The 13,526-nt window shown below is 45.4% G+C and overlaps 1 protein-coding gene across 1 annotated transcript in view; it reads right to left on the bottom strand.

Annotated features, from left to right (window-relative positions):
* KDM3A (lysine demethylase 3A) overlaps positions 1 to 9,589 on the bottom strand; it is a 56,097-nt gene extending 46,508 nt beyond the window's left edge. Inside the window, exon 1 of the mRNA XM_078607466.1 lies at positions 9,320 to 9,589. The gene's annotated coding sequence lies outside the window, so the exon portion shown is untranslated. The remainder of the gene's footprint in view (positions 1 to 9,319) is intronic.
* Positions 9,590 to 13,526: the final 3,937 nt, after the last annotated feature.

The following is a 13,526-nucleotide window of genomic DNA, read 5'->3' as shown; positions in this document are numbered from 1 at the left end:
ATTGGTTTCTACCTAGGCCAGCTGCACTTGCTAACTCTCAACAGCCCACACAAATGTGTACATCATGTACACAGATTGGTACAAAATTGTATGTTTTGAGTGTTGCATATCACTAAGCATATAACAAAGTCCATTTAAACCCAACCGCATGGGTGCAATACACCACTATTACCATTCTGGTAAGTTTCTCGTTTGAAGTGACCACCTGCAGCTGTATTACAGTATTTTGATAAAAAGCAAGCCTTCACATCACTCAAAGACCTGTGATAAAGGTGATAATGTTGGTGCCAATTCACGAATTGAATGTTTCTGAGTATGCACATGCTGCTCAAAAGCACTTCGAGTCGAGAATAAATTGAGCTGGTTATTAACGTAACTATCATGAAAAATAAAGAGATGGGACTACAAGAATTTTGTTCTCAATTTACGGCTGTGAATGTTTGCAAGTGCATCTTTGCTCCATGAGACTGATGTAATGCATTTTTTTGTAGTTCCTCTTTTTACTTGAAGAGTGGCTACAATTCCTTTCAGTGTAAGGTGGTGTAAAAATGATCAAACACAGCGAGAAGAATTAATGACAGTTTTGAGCGAAGGCTACTGCCGTTGTCTTGCCTCAAAGAAAATCAGTGCCAAATGATTGTCAATGAAAGCAATATTTTAACGGTGGATCTTGGAAGCAAAAACGTTGTCGAAAGAGTAATTAATGCAAAGAAATTGTCTTCATGACAGTTAATGATATCTCAGCGCATCCTTTAAGGAATTCAACTTCACATGACAAAACCTGCCTTCACGAGGAGGTTCTTCATGCAGTGATCTAGCCGTTGGGGATTCATCAATAAAACTATGAAGGACATTTGAACCTTATGGCGGTACCCTGGGGCACCATAGTACCCCCTTCTCTCGCATAATGTCCTTGATGCATTCAATTTTAGTCTGTTGATGGTCGGTGATCGGGTAATCGACTCATCTTGACAAGCTGTACACAATGCACGATGATGCATACGAGCGTTCAGGGTTTCAGCGCAATCGTCCTCGCTGAGTTTCGACATCGCAGAGGAGCACTGATTTCGTTTTCATTGGTACCCCAGTCGCGGAGTTAAGTACACCCCTGGAAAAAATAGTGTCCCAGAAATAAAATATTTAATTGGCTCGGCCATTTTGTATTATGTGGTACCCTGGGTTACCACCATAAGGATAATTTGCTAACTGCTTCAAACTAAAACCTGATGCTATCTGGCCATGGGTTGGAGGGTATTCCGTGGGCCTGACCTCATTAAATAAACTTGACAGTAACTAAAAGAACTACAATCTTTCCTCGGTTCACTTCACCCCTCCCCACTCTACGTACACTGACAAGACAAGTCAATGCTCACTTTAAACGAACTCTCAACAAAGCCATCACCATTTGTGGGTGACTGACATGGAAAGCTATGAAAACGAAATGTTTTCATTTCAAGGTATCTTCAAAATGGTTCTTCAGTGTTAAGACATCGTTCTGACAGTCAGCAACTTTCACGGTTGCTGGACAATCATAAACAGCTCTTTGTCAATTCACTGCTGGATGAACACCTCCCCATGTCGTGTCGGTCATGGAAGGTGACTGTACTTTAGCATGTTGGCCAATGTGGGTTGGTAAATGGGGTGGGGGGGGACCCCAGGACCAGTTTAGATATCACTCAACACTTACGTTAGCCATGGCCTGGAATCAAACTCATACATTAACCAAATTATATTCAGTTCTTCAACTGGATACACATATTTGAGCCGATAAGTTGTCTGCAATGAGAGCAGATGCCTTCAGGATAAGGTGATTCTAGCAATGCACTGTAACCAGTGCTGGCCTTAAATGCCTTTGGTTGAGTGGAACTTAAATGCTCTCAGGCCATCTCACCCATAGTGGCATGCCACACTGCATCAACAACAGCACTGCACCATGACCAAGATGTTGCCTCTTCACTGTGGCAGATATGAATATTGACCAGAGAATGTGGGCAACTCTTCCGAGGTGTTATCTTGACAAAAACCAGCCTTCACGAAGCAACTTCATTGAGAGAATTTGAAGAAAACTAATAATCCAAGCTCTTCGGGAGCAATGCTAAGATTCTTCACTGTGTATTTTAGAAACTTTTGTTGTACAAAAATCTGGCAATCGACACCACCACCCTTGTTTGTTTGCCAACACGACAATTCTCAAGGCTCTGTACGATGCGGTTTCTTCACTCCACCTCTACCTGAGGTTTCTTCTCGTATGTTCCCTCTCTCTGCAGAGTGTCTGTCCATAATGTTGTCGAATGTGGTCTTCAAATTGTCATGGCCGACCGGAGCAAGCGTGTTTATTAATAAAAACCCCAGCTTTGCCATGGTTGTCGATGAGTGGAAGCTTCCTTTGAGGCAGAGCTCGCGCAGCTGCCAAGGTTGCAGAGGTGCACTCAAATAACCTTGCAACCATATTCTTAAAAGCAACAAAAGACAATGCACATTCGTTTTGCACAACAGCTGATAGTTTAATAAGCAAGAAACACATTACGTGCACACACACGAGCAGGTTTCCACGAGAATTATGGCTTCCTAAAAAGTAGTTTCTTAAGTTAAAGGAGACTAAATAATACAATGCACACAAACAACGTCCTCATGGCATGCTAGCATGTTTTAAATGTCTCATCAAAACGAGAATTTTCACTATCAGGCTTCACTTTGTTTTTGCTACTTCATACTGCTATGAAACTCAAACTGACCTTTTTAAGTATTTGAATCTCTTTAGAGTTGCCCTTTCAAGTATCTTTCTGGCCAACTTCTGGTGCCCTATTTAGTTCTTTATCTTCGTGGTGGAGATGTTTCCAGTGACTGACAGAACACCAGCAAGAGCGATTCTCCCCAATTACCTGTTTTTGTTATGAAAACCGTTACAAAATAAGTGTCATGATTAGTTTGGTCGTGATTAAGTTCAATGATTCATAATAATTTTTTTGCTTTGTTTTCACTGTAAGGTTTTATACGGTTTCTCATTTATTGTTCTCATTTGCTCTTAACCCATTCGCTCCATTCACCCAAAAATTATATGGGTATCTATTTTGCATGAATCTGAAAGAAACGATTCGAACACGCAACATTAGATGTATTGCTAAGTGTAAAAATTGTTTTCACTGATGAATTGATACATCTGTGCGTATTGTGAGCACTCATGAACCCCACACTTTGTACCATCAGGTGGAAATCCATGCCTTATGACCATTAAACACATTGCAGTACTGGACTGTAAAACTAATTTCATCTCCTGAACATGTGGCAACGAACAAAACGTTGCCATAGCTTGCACCTCTTCTCTAACTTAAGTTACAGATCATCACCACTGTTCACAATCCAACGTAATTTCCTTCAATATTGTTCATTCGTTCATTAACCACGTTTAATGGTTTCTTGGCATTTGAAAACTTAAAAACAGCATTCACTAAATCTTTGGCGGTGCATCAATGAAGACGACATCCAAGAGCAATTCTAAATCATGCATGCAAAGGATTGAACCAAATGCTCTCCAGCTATTTGTCCCACTGTTGAATACAGGCCAATCTTTCAAAACACTACCCTTCACAAACAGCTACCTCACATTCTAGATTTGAAGCTTTCGTGACTGCAAGGATTCATACTCTTAGGTTTTTTCGGTAAAGTCACGTAGGTAAAACAAATTTTAATTAATAAAAGTAAAATAAAATAAAACAAATTAAAAAATTCACGACGTTTCGGAAGCAACACAAGCCTCCGTCTTCAGGTGGAACAGTCACAGCCATGACAGCTGTATCAAGTAAATGAGAGATCACAAGAAATACTACCCCGTATATATAATGGTTGAGGGGGGAAGGGCCAGGAACGGCACACTTTTTTTTATTAATATGGTAAGGTGAGGCTTAAGACCAAGAGTAGACTGTATAACAAAGGACTGAGCCTTTGTTATGGAGAGGTGCGGTTTGTAACTAACACATGGCAAACATGACAAAAGTGTGAAAAAAGAAAAGCAAGTAAAAAACTAAAACTGGTAAAACAACAAACTGGCTGTCTATCAATGACCTGTAATAGTTGTCTGTCAAATAAGATGGTCCAAATAAGTGTAGTTACATATTTTTTGCATGGTTAATCACATCTTTCCAATGATTACTCAGTTTGTAACCCTCGTCACGGTTGAAATTATGTCTGTGTTTGTATATTTGTATGGCTTCGTGTACAAACCTTTGATGGTAGCCAGTAGGTTTGCAGAGCACCTTGGTCTCGGAGTAAGCTACCTCACACTGCTCGATGTTGGAATCCCCTCAAATAATATATTTTCGCAAGTTTTTAACAATCTTGCTCAATTCAAGAAACATGATATCTGAACTATTACATTGCGGACTGCTTGGGTATTTGAGACTGTGCTCAGCAACAGCTTTAGTGTTTGTGTGTGCATTATACTAAAAACAATAAAGCTCTAAAATGTGATGTTTCTCGACACTCAAATGGGCAATCAAGTGGCACTTATAGCAGATGGAGGCAGTGAGCATTTTCATGTTCCCATGGCAAGGGCCAGTCTTTCCATAAGATAACCTCCTTAAGCACAAGATAAACTATATGTAATGGGCGGTATTTATAAAAACAACACTCAAGTAAATGGCACAAACACTTTATTTACATTGCCATAATCCCATTATAAATTCCCCGTCATTCCCACCCCACCCTTGGCCTAAAGGAGCGTCATCAAAAGCCTAGCAATTATAATTATGCTTGTTAAACCATAAAAGCCTCACGGGCAGCGTCAATCCTCTTTTTCAGGATCCTGCCAAGTTTTTGCAATAGGGGGCTATGTATACATTCCAAATTGGTAATATGCAGGTAATTTTTCTATACCCTCACTCACATATTAATTGACGCATTATACATTTACAAATATAAATGGTGCCAAACTGTTTCTAGTAATATCCAATGGATGAATTGTCAAGTTCATTAAGGTTTGGATCTAACAGTCTCCGGTTTGCCCCTGATCTGCAGATAAACTGTATTTGAGAACTGTGGTTGTACAGCACTTTAATTATCACCTTGATTTACTGCAAAAGGATTTCAATGGCGATTTGCAGCAACACTCAAGTGGAGGTCAAGAGTGCATGTTTAAGTGAAATGTGTAGAATGTACATACAACATAATGGGATAAGTCAAATTATGCTAATGTAACTATTATTTGTGTTTAGGCTTTCACAACTTCTGGTTAAATAAAAAAAATCATGGAAAGTTGGAAGCACAATGTATTATAATTAGCACGTTATTTCCATAAAATGTGTCCACCTAATTTTTCTGTTTATCACCATCAATAATATTCCTGACACTAAACAAAGGCTTCTTTGCCTGTTATATATATATTTTTAACATACCCTGCTAGATTATGGAACTTGTAATTTTCAATTCCTAAGTCTATTTGTTGTCCATATCCTACAAATACTGGGTGTACGTTGCTATTTGGATTCCTCCAGTCTAAATAAAGATTCTGATATTCGTTAATAAAGGTCTTCCACCAAGAGTACATTTAAAATCATGATTGCAGCCCCCACAAGTTCAATGATGCTATGAGCACGGATGGAATTTAATTCCACTTCATGGCAAGATGTGTTCTGTAATCACCTAATTTAGATAATTATGGTAAATTATGCTCAATTTATCTCGATAAACTAAAATTACAATTTCAACAAGTAGGCTCGATGTACAACACAGGTGGGTGGGACTCCAAGTTTAAGACATTGCAAATAGATCACTTTAGACAAAATGTCCAACACGGAATCGATTACCTTTTGTGGATGCCCAAAAAAGGTGTGGTGCAGTTAACATGACTGTGGTGGTTGCCGTAATAGCGGCAGTGACCGTGGCATTTTTTGGGTATAACTACGACTACTACAGTGTATTTAGTTATATAGTTATTTTTCAGAAGCAACCTGGCCACATCCGATAGTTCAACGAAGTGGCTTGTTATGTGGAAATGTATGGAAGACAAATACTCTAAACAAATTACTCTAAACGTGCAAAGAAACCCGGAGGACACAGAAAAATCCATGTGACTACAGGGTGAACATGCAAAGTGTCAGGGTCGGGATCGAACCCACGACCTCCTGTATACTAGGCAAGGTAGATAACATTTCGCCACTGTGGCGTGATAAGACCCCATTACTCATCCAGGAGAGCCTCAATGAGCTTCAACTCTTTCCGAGTGGGTGCTGCAATTGGGTGAGATGTTTGGCCGATTAAATAAAAATGTGTTTGTAAAGTGGCTGTGAATGGTGGTGAGTTTTAGTGGCTTTGTTTTTATGAGTGTTTATGGTGTTGTGGTGGTCATATAGGTTTTGGTACGTGTAAAAATGGGGGGGGGGGGACTTACAACCTCCATCATTGCACTGTCTGATAATATAAGACTAGGGTACACACTTTTCTCAAACTTTGGCCAATTACCTTACTTCAAAGCAAACACAAGTCAAAGTATTGATTTATAGTTGGAGACACTCTACAAAGTGCTGCATTTAACACATTGGGGACTTTCGATTATTGCGTATGGCAGCAATAATGTTCAGGAGCTAAATGAACCTTACGGCGGGACCCCGGGGTCCCAAATAAACGTAAGTCAAAATCGTAATTAATTAATTTATGGCGACTCCGTCCCACCGCACACAAACGCCGCGACCCACCTGGCGCGGATCATTCTGTTGTCATGTCCAAGCACAGCAAGGACGATTGTGCAGAATAGCTGAACAAGCGAATGCACTCCATGTTCGGGTATGGGCAGTATCATGAGTCTTATCCAAAGCTGCTCAAGCTGCTCAAACTGCCTACACGACTTAAGTCCTTTATTTGTCATTACGGTATGCATAATACAGTGAAACGGCTCTCTTCTCTTCATTATTATTTGTGACCTACCAATATCTGCAGCCAGGATAAATCGATGACAATCCTATACCTGCAGATATTTAACAGATGAGATGCGTTGCACCGTTAATTCCTCCAGGTTGATATTGATCTTGTCCATATGCATCTGTGCAAATAGGTTTTGTTTACGGCTAAGCCAGTCACCACATACTGCTCATATCAATGCGGATAAGAGGAGCGGCGACCCACCACTCTGTAGAGAAACATTGGTATAAACGCTTCTTGCAATATGAACAGCGCATTAAGAACGCGTATTATTCACGCTTTTATTTAACTCACTCTGTCTGTTGTATCCTCAAATCTTGTAACTTAATTATTACCCACTTCCCAATGTGCTATCGACTGCAAACTTGGTATACTTATGTCATACTGATGACAATACTATATTCTATCATAAAAACACATATTTTAAAACATTATTTTACACGCTTTTTACACGCTTTTAATTAACTCACTGTCTGTTGTATCCTCAACTGTCTGTTGTATCCTCAACTCTGTTGTTGTATCCTCAAATCTTGTAACTCAATTTTAACCCACTTCCCAATGTCGTATCGACTGCAAACTTGATATACGTATGTCATACTGATGACAATACTATATTCTATCATAAAAAATATTTATTTTTAAGCGATCTTTTTTTTATATCGTATGTCTCGGCTTGGGTCTAATTGTCCACGCTAAACTCACGTTGGCTGCAAATCACCAGTCACTTTCGTTATGGCAAGCTTCGGGGCCACTTCCTGGAGTCGTGGAGTTCTGCCATTACTAGTAAAAGCGTGTTTAAAAAAAAAAGTATTTTTAAATATTACTTATTTTATGTAGTTTTTCGATAGTGTATTAAAAAATAGAGGTACTGCAGGCAAGTAGTTTTCAGTTATAAAGGCATAGTTTAACAAGACAACACTTGCCACCATCCTTCAAACCCATTGGCGAAAAACAGCAAAGTTTTTGTTTACATTATAATGTTTATGTGAGAGCCGGGGGCTTATGGGACCCCGGGGTGCCGCCATAAGGTTCAAATGTCAATGTTGAGGTCTGGATAGTAACGTGAGTTCGTGTAGCGTAAATAAAGTGGAAAGTTCCAAGTGGACACTTGAACGATATCTTAACACCGGTGTACTGTAGTTGCATTTTTCTAATATCGTCAACATTGTGATAGTTTACCGATTTGGTAGTTGTTATGTTCGGTGGTATTATGTTGTGGTGATTGTCGATAGTGGTGCTGATGGTTGGCTTGAGGTGGTGGTGTTGCGTTTGGAGGTGGTGGTGTTGCGTTTGGAGGTGGTGTAATGGTTGATGGTGGGGTTTTGTGGTTAACGGTAGTTATATTTCAATTTTTTTGTATTTCACAAGGTAAGGCCCACTGAGCTATGTAGCTCTTTTTTAGAAGCGACCAGGCCACAAATGATAGTTCAACTAAGTGAATTATCACGTGGAAACTGATTAAAGCCAAATAGTCTAAACGCGTGATGTTGATTCTAAATGAGGGAAAACCCGGGGGGAAATCCACGCGACCACGGAGACACGCAAACTCCAAATATACAGCAGGAGGCGTCAGGGTCAGGATCGAACCCATGACCTCCTGTATACCAGGCGAGGAAGTTAACATCTCATCACGGAGTGACACGCAAACTCCAAATATACAGCAGCAGGCGTCAGGGTCAGGATCGAACCTATGACCTCCTGTAGATCAGGCGAGGAAGTTAACATCTCGCCACGGTGTTGTGGTAGTTGCTTGTCGTGTTGTGGTCGATGTTGAGATTTAAACTACGGGAGTGCCTCGTTACGGTTCAAGTTGTGATTGTGGTTGTGTTTTTGGAGTTGTGCTTGGTGGCGCTGTTGTGGATGCCGCTGTGATTTAATTTGTGCTCATCGGCTATCGCTGTTGTGGTTTGAGCAGTGTTAATGGAGTTGTAGTCAATTCGCACTTAGAAGGCAATTGCTGCGCTTCAAGTTGTGGTGGCGATACGCGAGTTGAGATCGCGACAGTGGGGCTTAGTGGTGGTGCTGTGGTTTGGTTATTAAATGCCGGTGAATTCGCACCACAATGCAATAGTTGACTCGAGTAGTTTGTAATTGTTTACACTTGTATAGCACACACACAAGCCCTGCGTGAAACATTAACTACCCCCACCGTAATCCATCCGTATGGACATCCATGCGGGCCACCTCAGACACAAACGCCTCACCACCACCACCTTCCTCACCCTACCCCCCTACCCCCCTACCCGGTCGCCATTACAACCCGCGGGTCACAACTACCGGGCAACGAGAACTTCTCCCAGCCAGAAGCAAAACCAACCTTCCGAGTCAAGACGACACCACACAACAAAATGCGGACCACAATGGCTAGATCACGTCGGCCTGTCCCCGTCAGGCGAGGCGTACTCACCTCGGCGGCGGATGGAGATGGTGGGTAGGGGGGTGGTGGCGGGGGGTCTCCCGGTTGCCCCGGGACTCTCAGAGCGTGATGGAAACCACCCCCACGCGAGCGTCGTCGTGACGGTAGTAACGAAAACGGTGAAGAATTGTGGATACCTTTGGCGGAAAATTATAAAAGTGGCGGGAATGGACAGAGCCGCGCTAGCCCAGCGTGGCGCGCCACCGCCGCCGGACTCAGCCGTGAACAAAAGGCGACGGGCGTGCGAGCGCGTATCCCTCCGCGCTCTCGGAGTGACGAGGCGGGCGCTGTGGGGGTGGGGGCGGCTCACACGGCCCGGAGGCCGCGTCACACCGCCACCGGCCCCGCCCACACTCGCTTTTCGGACCTCGTGTGTTTGTCGCCTTGCGCCGACAGCAAGTAGTCCAACCCCAGCCTCGGTTTTTTTTTGTTATAAACCTCATTAGGGCGCAGCACTTAAAAAATAAATGCTATTCGAGCAAGCGTGTCAATTATGTTGGCTATGCTTCACCACTAACGCTGGCCAGTGCGAGTTGGTGGAAGGCAGAGTGGTTCTGAGCGTTGTTAAAGTGAAACCCAATCATTCTCGATGAGGAACAAGTTTTGCTCGCTGGAGGGACGGGCGGATGGAACGGTCACGTCCAAGTGACGTCATTAAAATACATTTCTGCGCATATGATGTGAATGCTGAGGGCTTATTTTCGCTCCGTCTTTCGCACACAAATGGGCCGATAACATAGTTATGAGTTTGTTTAGTAGTGCTTGTGGTGTATGCATACCTGCCAACCCATACGGTTTAACCCGTATTCTTGTACATGGAAATTGAGTTTTCAGGTGCATACGGTGTACAGCCGTTTCAATACGGGGAAAAAAACTAATTTTGTCTATTGTTTGTGTTTCTCCCTTGTGATGGGACTTTGTAGAATGAACGTTGAGATTTATAAGGGCACGGGGCACTGGCGGAGCTAGTGGGGGTGGGGTGGCACGTGCCCCCCCTCCCTTAATGATCTGATCGAAATCCCTAATTTCGATCAGATCATTGGGGTTTATTAGTGACTAGCTGTACTACCCGGCTTCGCCCGGGACTTGGATCCACCACGCCCGGCCGCCTTGGTCTCCCCAGAGGCGATGTTCACACACCACACCAGTTGCTCGTTTGTTGCATGTCGGGAAGTACGCTAAACATTTTGAACAGACACACATATTCACAACTTTGCCTTTTATATCTATGGAGATAAATCGGCATTTTGCGACCCCCCACTGCCACTGTGTAGCATATTATTATGTACCAGAGACTCTATGAGATGATAGGACAATAGTCTGAGTCCATAATTGGCAATAAGTAACGGCAAAGCAGTTATAAGTGACTCAGAATTGTGTGCTGTTGCGTATACAGTACACGACTTCCCTGAAGGCATTCACCTTCAGCGAGTGCGATTGTGGTGCCACAGCAACGGAGCAACTCCGCCAGCGCTGCTATCCCCTCGCACCCCTCCACGAGAACGCACGCACACCCCCACTAAGCACACACATGCACCCACGTAGGGTCTCGTGGGGGGGTCACTTGGTACCATGGGTTTTTACCCGAGGGGCCCCGAGTGGGGATGTCCCATGGTTTCCCAGTTCCAGGAGTTTGGCCGACCCCCCCCCCCCCCTAGGCCGAATTGTAATAAAGGACTTCGCCGACACACTGCTGGGTCTCCGCCTCTCTCTCTTTATTCTCGTTTGACGCTCGCACTCCGCTGGTCCCGACAGCGGACCGGCTGCTCCTCGCATGTGCCCCGCGCGCGCCTTCCGTCCATCGCACCGCTCCCCGCTCCCGCACACCGTTGGCTGACGGTGTGCTCGAAGCGTCTCCAGCCACGTGGCTGATGGCGCGGGTACCCTTCGGCCACCCAACGTGGTCCTGCTCCGTGACTCCACCAACTGACCCGGAGCCTCTTCCGGATCCCACCTATATTCCCTTCACCACGTGATCCTGTCTCCACCCTCTCACCACGCCCTTCACCGAACCTTCCAGATCCCGACCTCCGCATAGCTCCCCGCTGGCTCCGCCCTTAGGTTCCGCGCCTGCTCTCCTCACATCCGATTGGACCGGAGGTGAGCGGCGGACCTTCACATACGCCCCCATACTGGGCCCCGCCCCAATACCCCGGGCCGTATGATTGGCCCAGAGCCGAGCAGTGAAACCCCGCTTACGCTCGCATAACATAGCGCTGCTATCACCTCGCACCCCTCCACGAAAACGCACGCACACCCCCACTAAGCACACACATGCACCCATGTAGGGTCTCGTGGGGGGGTCACTTGGTACCATGGGTTTTTACCCGAGGGGCCCCTAGTGGGGATGTCCCCTGGTTTCCCAGTGCCAGGAGATTGGCCGACCCCCCCCCCCCCAGGCCGAATTGCATTGCGGCCCCAGTGAATTAGCTTAAAATTGTATGGGCACGAAGAAGCTCACCGAACGAACCGCAATGAGAACACTCACAGCACAGGGAAATAGGGCCTCAGGGGCAAACGCTCAGGGAGCAGTGCATAAGAATAGGTGGGGGGGAAATTCCTGAGCCGACTGAAGCTGGACATCCGCGGGACGGCCACCCCGCCCAAACCGGGTGTGGCGGGGGTGGGGAGGGCGGGTGCGTAAACAATGGGTGAAGGCGCACCGGAGGATATCGTTCCAGGTAAGGGCGGGGTATCGGTTTAAAATCGAAAGGTCGGCGCCCAACTGACCGAGGGGACAATGGCAGGGGGAAGAGAAAAAACGTTGAGCAGTTCTCCTCGAGCGGTTGAGCTACCCGGTCCGACTCCCAGCCGCTCGCAGCGTCCGAGCGATGCTGACGAGTGCCGCTACAATCCGACCCCAGGCAGAGACCTCTCGAGCCGTCGTCCCTCCGACACCCACCACGTCCGTACGACCCCGTGAGTACGTCTGCAAGGTGAGAAGTAGGGGGAGAGTACACTCAGGGATTGAATAGGGGTAGGCTAGGTACTGCTCATTTGGTATTTACTCTGGACCGCCCAGGGCTTGCTATAGACACGCTATTAATAAACTTTATCACAGAGCACTGACGCCGCATGATTTCTGTGTGTATGGGGAGAGCGTAGGTGTGGTGTGAGTACGTCCAGGCATTTGAAGCGCGCGTGTATTCAATCATAAACGATCGCTGACGCTCGCGTGCGTGTTTACACAGCGTGTGTTTAAGTAGCAATGATCGCATTAACGGTTGTACGCGCGTATATTATCATCAATACGGCCGTCGTTTTGCCCGCGTGCCTGTGCCTGCGTGCGTGTTTGCACAGCGGATTAAAGCCGACCCACAGGAGGGGTGAGGGGCGTGTGCATATTCATACGGCTATTTTTAGCGCGAGCCGTGGCGAGCAAAGGTGTGAATCCTCGGGCATGCGCGTGCACGCAGCCACCTCCGCATTAGTGGTGGTGTACGTGGGGAGTGTGCGGGATAACTCCAGGCGGTGGGGAGCCAGTCACTAGCCATGTCCTTCAGATAGGACGCTGGTGCGGGGAGGCCGATCACTCGATCGACGGCAACCCGGCGAGAAGGGGCGGAGGAGCCCCCACACGATGCCAATCACACGGTTCGAATTCGACCCTCGATCGATGGCTGAGACATCGCCGCACACGCGTCGAATAAAATGTAAGGGACAAGTCCTTACTAACAACTATCATTTTTCATTGCTGGAGGGGTTGCCCCCCCTACCTGAAAATCCTGGCTCCGCCATTGGCACAGGGTGAGTAATAAGGTGTGATTTGGTCTGTAATAATGTAGGCTATTAATGGGTTGACAGGTATGTGTATGTATGTTGAACTTATTTCGCACTGTACGTAGCCAACCGTGCTAATCGGAGGTGCGGTGTAAAATTCCGATGAATGCTCTATCCCCTTTCCATAGGGAATGTGGAGTTTCCACCGCTGGTTTAGAAGGTAGTCGTTATTTTACCGATCACGCCATTGCCTCTTGATGATGTGAGAGGATGACCACCGTGGATATGGAGCGATTAGGTCAGTTTGCGTGCATTATTGAGGGTCTGTGTTGTTGTCTTGGTGTGGTCTGGGACTCTATTTTGCTGTTGTTTTGCTGCCTCCCCCAAGATTGGGAATTGGTGTACTTATGTTGTGACAGATGATGTAGCTACTATGTCGGTACTGTATGAGCGTCGGGACATATGACGTCACTACCGT

Source organism: Lampetra planeri, chromosome 27, assembly GCF_965212315.1.
Source record: "Lampetra planeri chromosome 27, kcLamPlan1.2.h2, whole genome shotgun sequence".
NCBI lineage: Eukaryota > Metazoa > Chordata > Hyperoartia > Petromyzontiformes > Petromyzontidae > Lampetra > Lampetra planeri.
Note: the sequence above shows the minus strand (reverse complement) of the source record. Positions and strands in the feature narration are given on the sequence as shown.